At 40.2% G+C, this 21,802-nt stretch overlaps 1 protein-coding gene across 1 annotated transcript in view; it reads right to left on the reverse strand.

The window, feature by feature from the left end:
- The window catches only part of PLS3 (plastin 3), an 83,674-nt gene extending 62,221 nt beyond the window's left edge, over nt 1-21,453 (reverse strand). Inside the window, exon 1 of the mRNA XM_004777538.3 lies at nt 21,342-21,453. The gene's annotated coding sequence lies outside the window, so the exon portion shown is untranslated. The remainder of the gene's footprint in view (nt 1-21,341) is intronic.
- Between the last annotated feature and the right edge of the window lie 349 nt (nt 21,454-21,802).

Below are 21,802 nucleotides of genomic sequence, written 5' to 3' on the forward strand. Positions count from 1 at the left end.
TCTATCCACACTCAAAGGGCTCACTCAGAGCATCTGCATCCATATATGTCATGAATTCCCTAAAATGGGTACAAAATGGATATAATGCCTCTGCCCCGATCGTCTTTAGAGGCACCTACACTACGCAAAGCCAGTCATCACAACGCAATTTTCAGAAAAGAGAAAGGACAAAGGGCAGGAAAAGAAAATACAAAAAAGAAACTAAGAAGCTAGGAGACGAGAAAGTCTCTCTGGAGTTCTTCTCTAAAAGGAAATGAACAAGGGATGTGAGCAAACATGGGCATGACCGTGTCATGTTTCCACCACAAGCCATCATCTTATTTCGCTGCAGGACAGGAACCATCATGTCATATCCTTTGAGTCAGCGCTTGTACTACTCACATAGGTAAAAATAACTAAGCAATGCATTCATTTTCCACGGAGAACACTAAGTATTCTAGAATCCTTCAAAGGACTGAAGGCAACATTTATGAATGCCAAACGTGAGGGCTACCATGTCCCTTTCACCACGTCCCTCCACACGACTTCGGCCCATCCTGAAGAATAAATCCACACGGTAAACTAGTAACATTCCTCAGTTACTCAAAGCATCTGATGATAACATTAATAAATGAAAACTAAAAGTGGCAAGCAAAAAGCCAATTATTTCCTTATCAGGCTCCAGCTTCTTGCCATAGAGTCCGAACAAATGGTCAGTTTTTCCCTATTCCCACTTCAGATAAAATGTGTCAGTGTTCTCAAGACTCCTGCAATGAAAGTCTTGAAAAGCTGAGAGCATGAAGTGATTTAAAATTGCTCTACTGCTTCAGTATTTAATAATTGTTAAGCTCTAGGAAGGCATTGATTTGTCTGCTTCGTTTACCAATCTATCTCAAGCATCTAGAACACTGCTTAGCACACATAATATATGATAACGACATTGCATCCAAAAGGAATTAAACTCATGTGCTATAGGGGTTTATCACATAACCAAGAACAAACTCTGAGCGCTTGTAATGCAAACCAAACACATACACATGTAAGAGGCATCCACTCCCGTCCACATTGGGTGACTCTACAAAATAAAAGAATTCCTGAGAGCTAATCTGGCAAAACAAATGGTAGGTGACATCTTCCTAGGGGCACCGAATCCACAATCATATCTGAATGAAATATGAAGGGAAGGATTCTTAAAATTCTCCGCTTCTAGAAAATTCGGGTCCTTCAGAGAAAAGCAGCGGAACACAAAGTAGAAAGAACTTTGAATTTTATCAACTTTCCCCTCAAATTTACCACACAAAGAAAGAAAGAAAAATCTCACTTAGCTGTCAAGACCCCACCGCTGATAGTTTTCTAAACTTTAAAACAAGTACTTTTCGACCTCACAAGGAATACCGAAACCTTCCAAAGAAAGAGCAGCTTTAGCATTTCCTGCCGGCCTGCCCTAGTCCCAGATTAACCTTGTCAGTTCTTAGGAAGACATATAAAACCCCTTTAAATGACTAATTCAGACGAAGTGGTAACATGAAGCCATAGTTTATAAGACGCTCGTTTCTACTTGTTACCAGATGTTGCCATCACTTCAAAGTGTTAAATGCATTCATGAAGGGGCTCAGATATATTTGCATGTGAAATATTTTCTGACTGCTACTATTACTGTGGAGACATGTTCCCAGGGAAAAACTGTTGCCTCATTGTCTAATAAAAAGTCTTTAAGATTGCCAGTCTTAAAAAAAATAAAAATTGAAAAAAGAAAGGATTGCCAGTATTCACTTTAAGAACCACCAAGTACTCTAAGTGAATCTCCCTTCCACGTAATTCTTGCAAGCACCTATATACACAGTTTCAAAACACAACACAAATTAATCCATTTCATTGGGAGTTTGTTATGAACAGCCAGCTTAAAGGTCTAGGTCACAAATCCAAATTTTTGTGTATGTATACTTTTGGAATATTTTAAGCAAGTACATAGTCCCCAGCTTTATCCCAGGTTAGGGCTCCTTTCCTAGGTATCGTTCAACAACTGCACGAAGTTTTCTGCTTCTATCCATTCTTTTATGATTACTTTCTTTGGTTATGTTGCCGTTAATTTTTATTAGCTTAATTAAAAGATTTTTTTTGCATCTCCAGAGAGAGTTTAATTCGACAACAATGGTTGCTGTTTTCCACACATAATGGTCATTTGTTAAATTTAGCCCAACAAAGAATCCTGAACACAATGTAGGGTTATCCTTAAGACTGGCCGCAAAAATACTGTGGTCTAATAAAATGTTATCTTCCCTTACTATTCAAACTTGTGGGCGATGCCCCATAAATGTTATTAATTATATTTTTGCTGAGATGCCCCAATTTTATTTCTCTGAGGACGAAGCTGAACCCATGAGCATTACACTATGTGGGCTCTGGTTTTTAGAGACAAAATTATAACTGACCAGAGTGCTGCTTGCTCAATATTTTATTTGGCAATCTGTTAGCTGGTACAACTAAAAAAGTCTCATTATAATTCTGCCACAAAGCAAATGGCTTGTATGGCTTTCGCTTGCTAAAAATCATATTGTTAGCAAAAAGTCACCCACACCAGGGTAACTTCTTCCCTCTCTCAGTCTGTCCCTCTCCCTGGTACTACTCTAACTTCGGAAGTTGGCTAAAGCCTCTAGCAGCGTTCTTTCGATGGGGTAGACTGTCACAGGCTTAAGGATTCTGAGAATTCACCACTTTAAAGAATGCACTTTTAAGTCTCTCATTAGACCGGAATACAAACAAGCGCAGATAACCCGTATGTGAAAAAAGAAACCGGAATATCCATTTATGATGGGTGCCATTTCATTGCATTCTTCCTTAAATCACACGTTTTATCGATTATGGGGAAGGGTATGGTGCCTGAACAAAGTTAGGTGTAGCGGACGGGGGACTAAAACTATGAGCCATAGGTTCTAACTTAGGCTCTAATGAATTAACTTAGTATTCATTATTGAGAAGTTAATTCTGCTAACTGTATTTAAGATAGAATAATTGGACTGTGATTTTCAAATTCCTATCTAAGCCTAACCCCTTAATACCACATACATAATGTTATAGGCCACCAGTGATATATTTTGTTAAAGCGATAAAAGCTGATCTAGGATAGAAACAGGATGGGAAAGATTGCCGGAGGATTTTTGGTGTCTCCACCCTGAATCAGTAAGCAGAAAGAAGGGTGGGAAAGCTTTATCTTGAGAAAGCAAGACAGAAATGAATGCATGATCTCATTCACTTTCCTTCATCCAAAAGCAACAAGGTGACATTTTCTCTTCCATTCGTCTTCAGCCCTAATCAACAGTCTCCCACTTTTTTTTTTTTACACCTAAGAATAAGTTTCCAAGTGTCCTATTTGAATTAAGAGATCTACCAGATTCCATTTGTAAGTTTTAAAATTTGATTTTGCAGAATCAAACATCAAAGCATGAGAATGCACAAAATTTTCCATTTAAAACTTTTTGATTTATTATTCGTGAACAACAAACATATCTCAAACTTCAAAACCCTAAATCCCAATGCTTTAGTGGCATATTCTATCTTGCTATTTGAGGAAATGCATTTGTTTAAAACAACCAGAGAGGTAAACCATAATTTCCTTAAGGCAGAACAATAGGTTTAGGAATCTTGTACACAAAAATCTAATGCAGGGTTGGGAGGCTGGGGTGAGGTCTTAAAAATTCTGGAAGTAAGCCATCAAAAAAGTTTTAAATTAAAAAATGGATCAATCATTTAGATCCTGAAAGTCATGTATCTAAATCAAGAACGTGACACTCCTTTGAAAAAAAGGAAACTTCCAAATTTGGTAATTAAAAAAAGGCATTCAAGTTATGTCTGAAGAGAAATGACCAATTAATAGTCATTCAATGATTTAAAAATCATAGCAGTTGGGGTGCCTGGCTCGCTCTTGATCCCAGGGTCATGAGTTTGAGCCCCACAGTGGGTGTGGAGATTGCTTAAATAAATAAACCTCTAAAAAAGGGAAACAAAAAATAAAAATCATAAAAATTGGGACCACCATAGAAAATAAGACCTAGTGTGAGACCAAAGAAAACATTAAATTGTCTTCCTTACTGGAACTACCATTTTTAACTTAATTAACATTACATATGCAATCTCAAAATTCTAATTCATTAATGCAATTTCTATCAACATTCTAGCCAAGTTTGGGGTAGTCACAGACCAGCTTATATTAAAAAATTATGTGGAAACAAAGAGGTCTTAGCCCAGGTAAAATATACTGAAAAATAAAGTGGGTGCCATCACTCCACTTGGTATAAAATCCTATCTTGTGGCTACAGCAACCAAGACAAGGTGGGACTGGCAGAGCAACAGACATAGAATGATGGAACAGACCAGAGAACCCAGAAATAGACCTACACGAGTATGCTCAACTGATTCGTAACAGGTGTTCAGAAGCGTATGAGTGAAGGCAACTGAAGAACCATTTAAAAAGAAAAAAAAACTTTAACCTAAACCTCACACCTTTATACAAAAATTAACTCAAAATGGGTCTCAGACTTAAATGTGAAGCATAACAATATACAACTTCAGAAAAGAAATTTGAAAAATTTCCAGAACTATGTCTGGTGAAGGCCTGTTAGATATGATGTCAAAAAGATAATCCATAAAATGAAATAGTGATACACTTGGCCTCGTCAAAAGAAATACTTTTGTTCTGTGAAAGACCTTGGTTCAGAGGATGGAAAGACAAGTTACAGACTAAGAAAATAGCTGTATACCACATATTGGACAAAGGATTACTATCTAGATACAGAAAGACCTCTTGCAACTCAACATTGAAAAAATCCAGTTAGAAAAATAGGAAAAGACAGGAATAGATATTATACCAAAGAGGATATACAGGTAGGAAAGAAACACATAAAAAGATGTTCAACATCATTAGCCACTGGGAAATGCAAAATGAAATCATAATAAATCACTACACACTTACCTGAATGGCTAAAATTAAAAAAAACCAAAAACAAAATCAGAGATAACACCAAATGCTGGCAAGGATGTGGAAAAACTGTATCACTCCTACATTGCTGGTGGGAGACTAAATGGCACACTCTGGAAAAACACTTTGGCAGTTTCTTACAGAACTAAACATGCAACTCTCCTACAACCCAGAAACTGTACTTTTCGGGCATAAATCCTAAAGAAATAAAAACTTACATTCACACAAAAACCTGTATGCAAATGTTTACAGTAGCTTTATTTGTAATACCCAAAGTTGGAAATGGCCCAGATGTTCTTCAGTGGGTATGTGGTTCATAAAACTGTAGTACTTCTATACCTTGAACACTACTCAGCAATAATAAGGAAGTAATTGTTGCTACAGACAGCTTGGATGAATCTCCAGAGACTTAGGCCCAGTGGAAAAAAAATTCCCCAAATTATATACCCTGTGATTTCATTAATTTTAAAAAAAGATTATTTATTTATTTGACAGACAGAGATCACAAGTAGGCAGAGAGGCAGGCAGAGAGAGAGAGGGGGAAGTAGGTTCCCTGCTGAGCAGAGAGCCCAATGTGGGGCTCGATCCCAGGACCCTCAGATCATGACCTGAGCTGAAGACAGAGGCTTAACCCACTGAACCACCCAGGCGCCCCTTCATTAATTTTTTTTTAAGAAGATTTATCTATCAGCTTGAGAGAGTGAGCACAAGAGGGAGGGGCAGAGGAAGAAAATCTTGAGCAGAATCCACACTGAGTATAGATCCTGAGGCAGGGCTCAATCTCACCACCTGAGACATGACGTGAGCCAAAACCAAGTTTGTCACTCAACCCGACTACATCACCGAGGTACCCCTGTGATTTCATTTATACATACACACACACACATAAAATATTTATATTTATATCTAAAGTTTTATTTATTTATTTATTTATTTATTTATTTGTGAGAAGGGAGAGACTCAGGACTCTGAGATCATGACCTGAGCTGAAGGCAGAAGCTTAACTGACTGAGCCACCCAGGCACCCCTCATTTATGTATTTTTGAAATGACAAAATTACAGAAATGCAGAACAGATTACGGTTTCCAGCGGTAGAGATGGAGGAGAGGAGAAGGAGGTTGTGTTGTTATAAAAGGGTAACAAAAGGGATTCTAGCAGTGATGGAACTTGGCTCTGATTCTGTGCTATGGTCTTGCAAGAGGTTCCTACTGGGGGAAACTGGGTAAAGGGAACCAAGGATCTTTCCAAGTTCTTTCTTACAAGTACGTGTCTACAATTATGGCAAAGTAAAAATTTAAAAAAACCTAATTCAGACTAAACCACAGAATGTAGTATAATTTTTTTTTAAAAAAGATTTTATTTATTTATTTGACAGAGAGAGACACAACAAGAGAGGAAACACAAGCCGGGGGAGTGGGAGAGCGAGGAGCAGGCTTCTCGCGGAGCAGGGAGCCCAATGTGGGGCCCCATCCCAGGAGCCTGGGATTGTGACCTGAGCTGAAGGCAGATGCTTAACACCTGAGCCACCCAGGCGCCCCCAGAATATAGTATCATTAAACTGATAAGAAAAAGAGAAGAAAATCTACTTGCAATAATTCCATATTATGTCTTCAATTATTTCCGCTAATCTTGCAGAAACATTACTGACATAACTCTTAACATAATAGCCTTAGCACAGACGGTCAGTTCATGATTCCATTAAAGTATCTGATCTGGGTCAAAGATTCTTTTTTTTTTTTTTTCCTGTTCAATAACAAAATAAAAATTTGAAATAAAGGAGAATTTCAGAGCTAAACTTACCGATGTAGGATAATTTAGGCATCTGTTCTTGGAATGATTTCCTTCAGTGGTACTTCTCCCCAGATATTCACGTGGCTCTCTCCTTGAGCTCCTTCATGGCTTGCCCCAAACATCTTCCTGTCAGTGAAGCCTTCTGGACCAACTGATCTGGAAATAGCAATGCCCCTCTTCCCACTCCCTAGACCCTCAATCCTGCTGTGATTTTCTTCACATTACCGTCAAATACACTATATCATTTTAATTTTCTATCTTCCCCCAGTAGGATGAAAACCTCGTAAGGGTGGTAATTTCTGTCTGTTTCAAAGTTATTGCCTGTGCCTAGTATACTACCTGACCTATAGAAAGCATTCAGTAAATATTTGAATAAATGAATGACATGGAATTTTGTGTGTGTATGTAAGGAGTAAAACAAAGAGGAAATACTGGCTCTCTCAGAGTAACAAAAGCCACTTTAAAAGAAATCAAGAGTGAGAAATCCCATAACATATATCCAATATATTGACACTAGAGTTTTCAAAATCTTTTGGATACATCACAATATAGGAAACTCTTTTAAGATCAGTAATTGGACTGCAGTTTTGTTAGCGTTAAGAGTAATCTGGACTAGGGGCATCTGGGTAGCTCAGTTGGTTATGCATCTACCTTCATATCAGGTCATGATCCCAGTGTCCTGGGATTGAGCCTGGCATCCTGCTCCCTGCTCTGCAGGAAGCTTGCTTCTCCCTCTCCCAATCCCCCTGCTTGTGTTTCCTCTCTCACTGTGTCTCTCTCTGTCAAATAAATGAATAAAATCTTAAAAAAGAAAAAGAGAGAGAGAGAGAGAGTACTCTGGACTGAATATATGACCTAGAAAAATAATTTACCACTTAAAGCTATCACTAATGGATTTCCATTAGTGATAGAAGAGCTGGCCGAGTTAAAACAAGCTGCTTAAATTATGCGTGAAGTGTGTGTCCTAGAGTCCATGTCGACTTGAACGACTAGGCATCTGCCATTTTGTTAATACCTGAAGGAAAACACCACTTAGTATAAGGGAATTCAGAGAGCAAGAGGCCTTCTCAGTAAACAAAGTTGGACTCTGAATGCAGTGTTTAGCTTTATGTAAGAAAACTGATGAATTAGGTATCAGGAGACCCCACCTTCCATCACTGTCCTCTACGGCTGTATGCTGGGGCAAAACAAAATCAACTAGACCTCTGTCACCTTATCTATAAAAATCAGTGGTTGGATTAGACTCTGAGCTCTTCAAACAATGGCATATCGTTTTATTTCTCTTGCTGGTACCAGTGCCTGGCACACTGCTGATAATTAATAAAGGCCTGTTAAATGAATTAAGTAATTACATAGGAAGTTCTAAATGGCTCTCCTGGAAATTATATCTTCTCTTGGCTGAACCAACCTCCTCTCTCAGGGAGGCCTAACCTTATGTAAGGGTTCCCAGGATATGCACTGCCCATAAGGCTAAGGAGATGAGGGGTGAGGGAGTGCCGGGTTGGTTAAGTATCCGACTCTTGATCTCAGCTCAGGTCTTGATCTCAGGGTCATGAGTTCAAGCCCCGCATTGGGCTCCATGCTGGGTCTGTAGCCTACTTAAAAAAAAAAAAAAGAGAGAGAGAGAGAGAGACTAAGGAGACTGGGTCCAGAAACTTCTCTGTGGGTTGAATCCAGAACATAATGGGAGAGGTAGGTTCTAGGTATCATCAGCTATTTTGACCTGATACCATGCAGGTGAATCTGAGGTGGTCAAGGGTGCTTGAAAGAAAAACTCTGATCCGAAACTGAAGGGGATTCTTTTTATCATCCTTTGATAATTTCTCATTCTCGTATTTTAAGTCAGTAAGTAAAGAATCCCTCAACTTTAACATCAGACCTCCTAAATGTAAAACACCAAGCTCTCCTGAAAATGGCAAGCATTAAATGTACTTATTTATGGACACGTCATAGACAAGAAACTAGTTCTAATGGTCAGCTCCTGGAAAGGGAAATGGGGGACTGGGGTCAGGGGCAGGAAACTCATTTTCTTTTCTTTATGTTCCTTTGTAGCTTTTGAATTTTGTTCTGTGAACAGATGTCACAGTTGAGAAGCAAATTAAAAAATAAACATATCAGATGTGCTCAATAATGGTCTAGGTCAACGGAAACTGTTGTGTTTCAAAGTGTTTATAATTTACTTGTGCACTACTCAATACTTAATAGTACGTGTTTGATAAAGGTTTATAAGCAAGAAATTTTGTATAGATCTATCGTACAGTAAGTTTTAGAAAAGGTGATTACACAACTTTATAGGCTTTCAATTCAAGTGAAAATATTATGAAGGAAAAAGGATCTGGCAACAAGTTAATAATATGCTATTAAACATAAGGAAACCAAAAATTAGCTACATTGAGACGTAGAAATCAGTATTGCTCAGAGTCAATCAAGCCAAGATTTACAGTAGCAGCCGAGTCACGGTAAATGAAAAGTCATCTTGTCAATAGCACCTCTACCCCATTAGCTGATCTGTGGCTAGACATTTAATATGAGCATTGTCCATTATTCCTCATAGCCGGAAAGCAGAAACAGTCCAAACATCTAGCAACAGATAAATGGACAACCAAAACAAGGTACATTCATACAAAGGAACATTATGCATAATTATTATTATGTAAAAAGGAATGATGTCTTTGTCCATGCTTCAGTGTGAATGAACCTTGAAAACACTATGCTAAGTGAAAGAAGCCCATCACAAAAGACCACGTGTCTATATGTTCTATTCATATGGAAATCCAGAATGGGGGAAATTGCTGGAGACAGAAAGTAGATTGGGGTTGCTTAAGAACGGGGAGGTAGGGGGCTGGGGAGAGTGTGATAGCTCAAGAATATGAGGTTTCTTTTCTGAGGGGATGAAAATGTTTTTGAAATTGACCATGGTGATGGTTGTACATATCTCTGAATATACCAAAATCTGCTGTAACTCTACACTTCACTTAATAAAACTGCTGCAACACATAAAAAAAAAATTAGTATGTCCCACTTTCTTCTTTGAGCCTGAAATTAAGCAGTTATCACAATGCAAGGGCCATCCATGACATTCACTCCTGACCACTGATTTAAAGCCGCTGAAAGAGAGAGAAGACCAGGGAAATCATTTGCCTAGTCTTCATGTAGGGTTCACACCATTCTGTATTTTATTCGGTGTGATTCATCAGTTACGAATTTGCTGGTTAGGTTTTCACAATTTAATCTTTATTGACCAAGGCCATTCATGGCCAATTATTTTTCGCTCTTTTAAATGTATATATGGAGACCTGGCTCGTGCCAGGTACAGTGCAAGGAGCTAGAAGAAAGGGGCTTCCCCTCGGGGTTCCTTTTCCTCTATCCCCAGAAGCACAGGTCTTTCCCTGGTACCTCCAGACACCGTCCAAAGAGCATCTGATGCCCTCCCACCAAAATGGAAAGATGGGATTTGGAATCCTGGCTTTTCCTGCTCCTTTTAACATCTGTGACAATCGATTGAGAAGTTCAAGGGAGGAAATTCTGGTGCAGTTACTTGCTCCTGCCATTGAGTCAGATAAAATTCACAGCAACACCGTGTTACAGAAAGTACAAGAGCCGCAGGTACAAGTCATGGCTTATCAGCGTTTTCCAGGGCTTCTGCACACACGGCTGTTTCCACAGCTGCAGATCCAGCTACCGCAGAACTCTGCGCTGTGCACAACATCTACAATTTAGTAAAGCTGGAAAGAATTTTATTTTTGTAAAAACTAAATGGGGTGTGGCTCATTTTCTTGCCAAAGGGCTATTTTATTCCAAGACACTGCTGTCTGCTGACCTTCATTTATAGGCTGAGCAATGTTCTATTTAAGTAAAATTAACTCATAGTGGGCACTTTTTTTGGGATGCAATAATTATTGCAAAGAAATAACAATGTTTAAATTTGATTTGTTCTTAGTTTAGATTTGATTATATTGGGTTATAAATGAATGTCTTTGTTCACACACGGTTTAAATTTAGAAATTATTTTATGTCGAGAAAAAGGGCCATATTTAAGTTCATTTTCTACATGTAAAGGATATTTTTAGGGTTCGTGACATCCAATATTTTGTGTTTTTTGTTCTACTAGACTGCAGGTGTCTCTTACCCACCTTTACAGCGAGGGCACCTAGCAGTCTTTGTTGGACATTTCATTTCATTGAATGAGGAAACCATGCCACAGAGTAATTAAGGCATTGTCTGCGTTACTATCCCTGGTTAACTAGTACTTCATCTGTAGTTCATACTATTTCAATACATACTTGGCAACTTTGGGCACATTCGAAAGCTTTCTTGAGTTTACATCTATTTATAAATGGCCTAGAGGACTTCTTTTATGTGATTCTTACATATTTCGAGGTACTTGATTTGACATACCATCCTTCTCTTTACACAAATCTCTGGTTAGGGAAGTTTCCCATCTTTGGCTTACACTTATAAATATATTCTAGTTTCCTTTTTTTTTTCTAGGAAAAAAAATGCTGGAACACTTTGACTTAGGATCAGACACCAAATATGTGGGTTGGCATACATTTTAAAACATGCAAATCTATCAGTATTACTTTTTGGTTACCTATACTAATGATAATTCGGCTATCTTTGTTTTTTAGTTATTATAAGATAAAATACGACATTTTCATTATTCATAGCCACTTGTAAAAATGATTTCGACTGTAGCTTTAAACTGGAGACCCACAAACTGCTCAGAATATTTGTAGAATGTGTCAGTGTCCTTCATCATTTCCTGGTTTTTGCTTTTGAAAACCTCCACTAGAGGAAACTAAGGGTATCATAAATTTAAGATTAATGTGTTTTGGATTCACCCATTTCTAAAGGCTACATGTCCTCTTGGGAAAATGTTGATTTCATTTATAACCCTCGGTCTTCCCAAACACTTTAAGTTCTCACTAATTTATTTTCTGTTGTTTCTTGTTTTTATAAAGGTAAACTTCTTAACATTCACATTTCTATTTCTCCTACTATAGAAACACTGAAGACTTTGAAGCTTTTTTTCCTCTGTCCCCTCTCCCAAATCAAGGAACAACATTACCTATCACTACCTTTCACCATTATCGAAGCTGTATTTGTTAATAGCAGAGGGTTTATAATGTATGAATAATGTTTCCAATTTTCCTTTGAGGGCAAATTCTTTAAGCCTTCAAGTGGCATAGCCTCACAAAAGGATAACTGAACTGGTAAACGGGTTTCCTAGCTAAGTCAAGAATCTTCTTCAACCTGGAACTTTGTTAAAATCTTCCCTATCCATAATAAAAAGCAACAGAAAGCAATATTTTTATAATGTCATTAAATAAAGCAGAAAAAATAAACGATCTTAGTTTGAATGGTGATACGTAAGGAAAAAGTGTTTGAATTAGAGGAAAAAGAACAGAAGGATATACATACCTAACAAGGTCATCTAAGGCAACGTTCACTGACCTATAAAAGGGGAGTATTTATTGAGCACCTACAATCTGCTAGCTTCTTTATATATGTTTTCATTTGATTTGAAGGACAACACTGAAAACAAGTGGTATTAGCCCCATGTGAGAGATGGTGAAACTGAGGTTTAGAAAAGTTTCAGAACTTCCCTAATGTCACAGAGATGGTAAACAGCAAATCCTTTGGAACCCATATTTTATGCTAAAATCCATTCTGACAATAAAGCATAATTGTAGATGATCATGAAAAAAAAAAGAAGGTGGTAGGAATGAGTTTCAGGTCAGACAAATTTTCTTTTTTAAAGATTTATTTACTTGAGAGAAAGTGTATGTGCATGAGTGGGGGGAGGAGGAGGGGGAGGGAGAGGGCTCAGGCAGACTCCCCTCTGAGTGTGGAGCCCAACAATGTGGGGCTCAATCTAAGGACCCAGAGATGACCTGAGCTGAAACCAAGAGCCCGGAGGTTTAACTGACTGAGCCACCTAGGCGCCCCAGGTCAGACAAATTTTCTATATCACTTCCGGGTCATCATGCTATACCCAGACCAACATGGACCTTATAGAGACTGGTGACCTGGTGGAAGGAGAGAAATATCAGGGAAGGGTCTGGGAAACAGCATGGGTTGAATTTTGAGAGGGACATGCAGTGTACAACAAGCCATTCAAATCTACAAAGTATTTGTTAAGTGTTTGCAATTTGGTGAGTCACCATACACCGAACTTAGGCACAAAATAAGTGGGAGTATCAGAGTTTCTACCACTGTTGGATCTCTGCTTATTTAGGCAATGTGAATGAAATATAAAACTTCGAATTTATTGACTGATGTCAAGGTAATTTAAGGTAATTTAATGTTGATTTCTTTTATAACACTCTGTCTTGGGCGAGACGGAAAAAACCCTATCAAGAAACACATTCATTTAATCAACTCCAGGACTGAAAGTTCCTTTAGGATACTGAATGTTTATGGTCACAAATAAGCCCTGTATACTTGAACTGAGTTTTAAAGCAACCTAAAATCTAAAGGCAAGTTAAAAACAAAACCTGCCTCCCTTCCCCCATTAACAGTTCCGTTTGAAAAAAATAGACTTCCTATGATTGTATACCCCACAGGATTCTCCTTTATCCTGCTTTGCACCTGTTAAGTAGATCAGAGGAAACCAAAATATTTCCAAGACATATACTTTACCTAAACTAGCTTCAGTTTAGAGTCAAATACCATACACTATATAAAGAGCAGTCTTTTTTTTTTTTTTTTTTTTTTTTTTTTTTTTGGGAATACCACTGTTTGAAATCAAGGCCTATTTTTGCTTAAGCCCATGTTTAAATTTCAGAGACTGTCAAAGAACTTCATCTTTAAAAACAAAAACCTTGCAATTTCTCTTCTATTCTTTATCTCAAAGAAATAATCAGAGTTGCAAAATGGTTTTTGCAAGGATATTCACCGAAGCATTATCTATAAGATACGGAAACAATATAAACTTGCAACAACCTAGAATTAGTGAAAGAAGTTATTAAATACCCATTATATGGAATATCATATAGTAATTTTAAAAATTTTCGATTACAAAGGCACCTAGGTGGGTCAGTGGTTAAGTGTCTGCCTTCGGCCCAGGTCATGATCCCGGGGTCCTGGGATCGAGCCCCACATCAGACTCCCTCCTCAGTGGGAAGCCTGCTTCTCCTTCTCCCACTCCCCCTGTTTGTGTTCCCTCTCTTGCTCTCTCTGTGTCAAATAAATAAATTAAATCTTTAAAAAAAATTTGATTACAGGAGCACATGGGTGGCTCAGCTCATTAAGCATCTGACTTCTGCTCAAATTGTGATCTTGGGGTCCTAGGATCCAGCCTCCCCTCCCAGCTCCCTGCTCAGCATGGAGTCTGCTTCTCCTTCTCTCTTTGCCCCTCCCCCAGCTCATGTGCACTCTCTCAAATAAATAAAATCTTTAAAAAAATTTTTGATTACATGAAAACATGTAGTAGTAAGTGAAAAGAATGGAATACAAACTGTATGATTCCAACTTTTAGAATATGTAACTTTTACACTGGAAATAGATAAAAAGATGAGCAGGTGGTACAATTATGAATAATTTTAATTTTCTTCGTTATAAATCCTCTTATATTTTCCTCTAACGTGTTTACAATGATTTTGTATTTTTTAACTCAAAGCGAAGTGGTTAAAAACATTTTAATTGTGTGCTACTTAAGATACTTCTCTAGTAGATTAACTAAATTTTGACCAATATTTTAACTAAATATTGACCATTGTAGAATTTCCCATCATGTTCACTTCTAGAAAACACTATGCAGTCTATAATGGTAATTCTCCCTGACCTGAAATACAAGCTCCCAAATGTCAAAAAGAATGATAAGAAATGACAAAACTGGAAGTACACAAGCTGATTAAGAAATACAGAGAAAAAGCCTACAGATTACATTAGTCTATGAAAGATAATGTATTACTCAGTGTCAACAGCAGAATGTCAATCTGAGTGCAACTCTATGTAATTAGACTATATAATAAATATTCAAAACTATTATACTGACCTCACAAATTTTATTTTATTGAAGAGGAAAACTATATATATTATATAAAAATTACATATCTACAAGCAGCTTAAAAGAATCAGAGTTTGCTTTTCAAAAAAAGCACTACAAGATTACAAAAAATAACTTGCTACTGAATCTTTTAAACCAAAGACAGCAGAAAGAAGAGCTCAGACTTTATAAAAGAAATTGACTTCTATGAGCAAAAGGAACCCACTCTTCAGAACTAGTCACATGATACCAAGTTATTTGAAAAGTTCTTTCTCTCAGATGTTTCTGCTTATTTCAATTCAGCACTATCACTTTACCAATGATATCTTCACAAATACTATCAAATACCATATGACTTCACTCATGTGTGGAATTTAAGAAACAAAACGAACAAAGGAAAAAAGAGAAATGAAAGAGAAGTCTCTTAAATGTGGACAACAAACTGGTGGTCGCCAGAGGAGGGATGGGGGAAACAGGTGAAGGGGATTAAGAGTACATTTATGGGGGCGCCTGGGTGGCTCGGTTGGTTGAGCGTCTGCCTCTGGCTTAAGTCATGATTGCAGGGTCCTAGGATCGAGTCCCTCTCCCTTTGCCCCTCCCCCTGCTTGCACTTTCTCTCTCTCTCTCTGGCAAATAAAAAAAAATAAAATCCTTAAAAAAAAAGAGTACATTTAATGGTGACGAGCCCTGAATAATGTATAGAAGTATTGAATCACTTTATTGTACAGCTGAAACTAATAGAACACTCTATGTTAACTATACTGGAATTTAATAAATAAGAACATAATTTTAACCAACGAGATAAAAGGCATGGTAACTCAAAGAATGACAGAGTTAATGAACCATCATAGAATTGGCCAGATGACAATAAACACTGGAAATTAATCCAAGGTTAACAGTTTTAAGGGTGGGAGTTGAAAAGGACCCCTCTGGCAGCCAGCTATCCAATAGGCTTCTCAAATGCAGATCTACATTAACTTTTCATCTTTTCTGTGTTAATGAGGGCATACCAGTTAAATATACAGATTATCTCCTCCATTAGGAGCTTTTCCAAACCCGCACTTCTTTAAAGGGCAATTATAAGGAGAAGCACTTGCTTTTTGGGAGTTTTACACAAGACCTCCCAATATGGGCAGACACAAAACTAAGAATGAAGTAGAATAAGCCAACGGATTCTGTAAGATTACCAACAAACACTAAAATACTGCTCAGTAGTTACTTCAGGAGGAGGGGAAAAAAAAACAAAACCCATCACAGGAATGGCTTTCACAGGCTATCTGGCACAACATTTGAGGGGGAAAAAAATTATAAGCAAGCATTACATATAGGTTTTTATTCTTGTTATCAGCCAGAAATAGATTATGCCTGGCTTTATTTCTCCTTTGCTTGTAAACGTGGATAGCTGGAGAGTCTCTACAGGCGAGTACAAATGGGGGCGAGATTTAAGTGATGAGGACTGTGCCATTTCTGCAAGCTCCTGTTAAAGTTTTAGTGTGTCAATGACAGACTACGACAGTACTTTGAGTTTATATAGCACCTGTCTGCTAAGAGCCAAGGCTCACTTATCCTTTCAGCATGGCTGTGACATATACAGATTGGAAACAGATGGCTTGATAAAGCAAAATCCAAACACGGACACAGGAGAGCTTGTGTGATTTACCGATGATGGCCTATATGCCCAAACTGCAGAGGACGCCAAGCCCTCGGATTCCACATTTGATGCCTTTTCCAATAAACGACACTCCCTCCTTATCCTCAAACAACATCTAGACCGTTAAGAAAAATTAAGCTTTCTTGTAACACAAAATCGGTAGGTTTAATGCACCAAAGTCCTCGCTAAGGAGTGATGTTCATGGTGCCTCTATATTTTAAAGAACTAACATGAGTCATGGAATAGGCCACTGGTGATCGTCTTCCTGCACGGCTACCAATTTGCTAACAAAGTAGTTAGCTTGGTTCTACACAGGTGCATTAAAATTTGAAAAAATCAACTAATATTAACTGAAATAAGCCAGACTATGACTACTGGGGGAACAAAAATCCCGGCAAAACCAAAAACCCTGAGCCATGCTCTCACTTGTACGAATGGCAAGATGCATAATGTACTCGATGTTAATTATCAGTATAATAATTTTAAGTGACTTTCTCTAGGTCGAACTATAAGGCAGTAGCATAGCCTTGTCTAAAACTTATTTCTTCTGAAAGCAAGGCCAATATGGTTTTCCCTTAGTATTTCAACTTTCACTTAAAAGAATGTATTTTCATCCCTAAAACATTTTATACTAACATTTGTCTTTCAAGTGCCAAGATTAAGGCAAATTAGATATTACTAAACATATTGAATTTGACAGTGCCTTACCTTCATAACTACAGTGAGTTGGCCCCCAAAATTAGGATCTTCTGAGACTGACATTTCATGATTAGACAGTATTTTATATTTCTAAGCCATAACTGTAACCAAAGTTGTACCATAACTAAAAACAGCCAGTCCCAACCATTGGTATCTAAAACAGCTTCCAGGGAGTTCCTGGGTGGTTCAGTTGGTCTGCCTTCAGCTCAGTTCATGATCCTGGGGGCCTGGGAATGAGCCCCAGAGCCCCACCTTGGGCTCCCTGCTCAGTGGGGAGTCCCTCTGCCCCTCCACCCACTTGTTCTCCCTCAACCAAATAAATAAATAAAATCTTAAAAAAAAAAAAAGAACTTCCAACCGTGTAATGTATCTAAAAAGCTTCTGAAACCTCCCAACACACTAAACGAACATATATATACATATATATATATGTATATATATATGTATATATATGGTAGATCACTCTCTAGAGAAATTACATGGACTCAAACCACGATCTAGTTGTTTTTGTTCAAACTGTGTTTTATTAGTTTCACAGCTCAAATTCTTCCCTCTCTGCATTACTTTTAACCAACAGAAAAATTATCACTGAGCAAATATGAAATGATTTTAAAAACAGACACCGGAGTTGTCATGTACCGATAGACACTTAGTTTCAGTTTTATGCCAGCTACTTTTGGAATCTGTGCTGAACAGCAAGAAGAGTTTAGCATTCACATGGTGCCTAGATGGTGCTCAAGATACGCAACAGCAGATTCCGGAGTTGATCATATGTGGTAAGACTATCACGTCAGTCTATTTCTTGGAAAGGCAAGCAGAAATGATGTCTAAAACAGAACATGGAATAATGGAAAGTGGACTTTCTTCCTTTTTTGCCTTGTCAGTTTCACCAGAAAGAATCACTTTAGTTCTCAGGCAACATGGCCAAGCTACCCCTTCTTTTCAGCAACAGTCATGTGGTTTGCATAGGAGCAAAATTTCATTTGGTTTCTGATAGTGCCTTGGATACTGACATTCTGCCAGTATAAATAGTCAAGTCTAATGTGCATGTAACCATTTGTAGAAGAGATGTAATCTCAACCAAAATATTACTCACCAGTTATAATTAATCCTTCTACCCCAAATGTCATAAGCCCAGACATTTTTAGCAATGCAATCTAAATGATGGCATCAGACTGGAGACCCTGGACTTCAGTGTTGATTGTCTGTACTACGTCAAGGCAGAGCATAATTTGCTTGGCTCCCCACCCCGGGTAAAGAGAGAGGTTGATAAATTGCTAGATCTAACAGTAGAGATTAAGAATTAGACTCACAACCCCCTAATCTTAATAAAAACCCGAGTTCATTAAATGATACCCCCCCATTAAGTCAGTAACAAAGTCAGTGGTTTTAAATGAGTGGACATTGGAAGACAAGAAAATGTTCCACAGACTAAGAGCTTAGTGATGATCCTGTTTTGACATGAGTTAATAATATTTCAAGAAGAGCTTATCTCCCTTCCACTTTAACCTCATTTGATAGTTAGCTGTATTCTCTCTTGAGGTTACAATATGTATTAGGAGTTCAATCTAAAATTCTATGATCACCTCACTTCCACTAGGGGGTTCTATTTACCAGTGTAGTTAATCTCAATAACTCAGGTGCTGCTTAATTCCACTTTGAGCAAATCTGTGCCACAAGGCTAGCCTTGAGGTCAGAACGCTATGCTTTCAAGGAGTTCTAGTACTTAGGCTCAGAAACCCCAGCCCAGCACAAAAATGGAGTGCTCAAGTCATTCCGAGGCTGCGGCAGTAGACGGAGGGTTTGTTTTGTTTTGTTTTGTTTTGTTTTGCTTAATGCATACAAAACCAACATCTCTTCAATGTTCTCCATTTCATTTATAGCTGCCCTAGTTTCAAGGCTGAATATGTATCAACTGCATCCATTTTTGTAAATAAGTAAAGCTTTTAAACTTCTGACCTCAGAGACTCCTCTGCCCATTTCTATACTCTGCAAAATATAATCTGAATACCAGAACTGCCACCTTTTTCCAACAGCAATCTTAACTTGGGCCACATGGGCCGGTCCTGGTCATCACCAGAGCTGTTTCGGGGGTCTCTCGTTATTCCATCGAGATATTGACAGGCAAAACCCAACCAGTTCGATTGGTCAGATTTAGAATCCACTGTTCTTGTGCCTCATTTCTGATCCAATTAATTGCAAACCACAAATAACCGGTGGTTAATTTTAGTCAAGAAATGATCCACCACCTTCAAGTAGATGCCTAATAAAGAGAACAGTTCAGTTAGAATATAGGCCAGAACCAGGAATATGGGTAAATCCTAATTTTTTTTTAACACTATCTCACGGACTATGGCTTCAAAACTATCATCTAGGGATGAAGTGTGTGTGAATTAAAGGTCGATTTTCCCAGAAAATAGTAAGATATTTCTTAAATTCAGGAAAGCCACCAGGGAGATATATGTCTGGCACAAACAGATTTCAAGCCCTTATTTTAAAAACAGCTCCCGTTTTTTTTTTTTTTTTTTTTTTTATAAAATCAGAGCACCAAATTCCCTTTCTGTTACCTTTCTACAAGTCCAAGTAGAATTCCCTGGAGTAGAGGCTAGTTCACACTCTCCCTCTCCTTTTCTTTTTCTTTCTTTCTTTTCTTTTCTTTTCTTTTTTTTTTTTTATTGTGGTAGTTTTTTGAAAATGGGCTTCAGCCATTACATTCCAGTTTTCAAGGCAAAAGAAGTCATGTGACCATTACCCTAGGGGCATCAGAGACTTGGGGCACGTGATGCCAATCAGCAAGTGTGGGACTTAGGCCACTTCGCTGGAATTCACTGGAAACCACATCTCCAGGATCCAGTTGAGGCTCCCAAACACATTGTGACATCATTAAAGTGGCCCGAGTGCTTACTTCTCAGGAGCTTGCCGTTTCTCTTTACGTTTTCTACCTGCTGTGGGGCTAGCCCGGCTCTCTTCCCCATCCCACCTCTTCCCTCCTAACAGGTCGGGCACCCCCAGCATCCCCTCCATCGGATCCTAAATGGCGAGGCTCTCCAAGAGTTAGTTCTAAGCCCAACCTGCACCCCTGGGGATGGTGTGCAGATCCGGCGGGGAGCAAGAAGCCGCGGCGAGCGCGTCGGGCAAATGTCAGATAGCATTAACCCCACTCCACCTCCCAAGCCTGGGATCCTCTGCAGTCCTGGAGCCGGGCCGGTGGAGCCGCCTGCGCGCTACCAGCAGTAGCGGCGACGGCGGCAACTTTGGGACTGGAAGGAAGCCAGGGCGGGGGTGGTCAGCGTCCCCCCGCCTCTTATTGGAGCGCTTAAGTACTGCGGGTGGAGGAAAGTAAACAGCGGCAAGTGCAGCTGGGGGGCGGGGGCAGGAGAGATCACCCCCCTCCCACCGCCCCTGCCGCCCTGGTACCCGGGAGCCCCGAGAGGTCTCGGGCTGCCACGGCCCCGACCGCGCGCTCGGAGCTGCAGAGCCAGAGGAGCCGAGCAGGGAGTGGACAGAGGGGTCCAGGGATATGGGGAACCGAGAGGTTCTGCCCCAGTGGCCCGGAGATGTTGTGCTACTGAAAGGGAAAAAAGTGCTTACTCATAGGGAGACGCGGTGCAATCGCTGCGCTCTCGCTAATGGCCAGGGAAGCAAGCGGGAGGCCGGCAGCCGGAGCCCGCCCGGCTCCTTCCCTGGGCCAAGGCAGCGGCTCAGAGCCCCGGAACTGGCGTGTGCCCGAGAGGTCACCCGAGGCGGGCGAGCGGGGGCCGGAGGCGTCGCAGGCTGCCGGCTCCGGGATTTCCTGAGTCCGGGGCGGGAGAGGGCGGGGGGCTGAGGGGAGGGTAGCAGTAGCTGGGGAAGGACGACGCAGGGAAGTTAGGCGCTCGGTTTCCACTCCGGGGCCGCCGCCACGAAAGGGGAGAAGGACAAGGGTTGGCGTCAAGGACTGCAGCCTCAGGTAAGCAACAAGTTACGAGCAACTAGCGAGAAAGCACCATCCCGGTGGTTAAGAGCAGAAAACGTGTTTGCGGCGGGTGGTCGTGGGGACACTGTCAATCCCACCCATCCTGGATGCCAACGACCCGCTTTAGCGCCGAAGGTGCCGGGACCGAAATTTCTGCAGCCCCCTCTCCGCTCCGCGTCCCCCGGCGCGGGGCACGTTCCGGCTGAGGTTCCCGGAGATGCTCTCCGCTGGACCCACGCCTGCCCACGCCCCAGGAATCCGCTCCCGTCGTGCCCTGGCGTGCCCACAAAGCACTTACATAAAGTCGCAGAGTCCCGGATCTGGCCCGACAGCCTCCGACCGACGCACCCAGACAACTTCTGCCTCTTGGAATCTTTGCGGCAGTGGTTCTAAAGCCAGCGCTCCCTCCCTCCCGCCTGCCCCCTCCGCCCCTCGGCCGCCGCCATTGGCTCGGGTGGTGCTCACAGTCGGCCTGGGAACCTGGAAGGGGATTGGGCCGCGAGCCTGTCACATCAACTGGGTGGGGAGCCCGGAGAGGAATCGACAGGCACCCTGGAGGGATGGGGGCTCTAACTCTGCCTCAGGGAGCGGAGAGCCGTCCCTCGCGCCTGCTTCTCCCTCTCCCTGGCTAAAAAGTACGAGATTAGAAGTCCACGGTGCCTGGCTCAGAATCATACGCAATAATAAAACAAAATAAAGTGGAATAAATGGAAAGGTAGGAATGTTGGGAATGGACGTTTGAAAGTCACCAAGCCCCTA

This window comes from Mustela putorius, unplaced genomic scaffold (assembly GCF_011764305.1).
Source record: "Mustela putorius furo isolate JIRA1106 unplaced genomic scaffold, ASM1176430v1.1 tig00003901_pilon_pilon_pilon, whole genome shotgun sequence".
NCBI classification, from domain to species: Eukaryota; Metazoa; Chordata; class Mammalia; order Carnivora; family Mustelidae; genus Mustela; species Mustela putorius.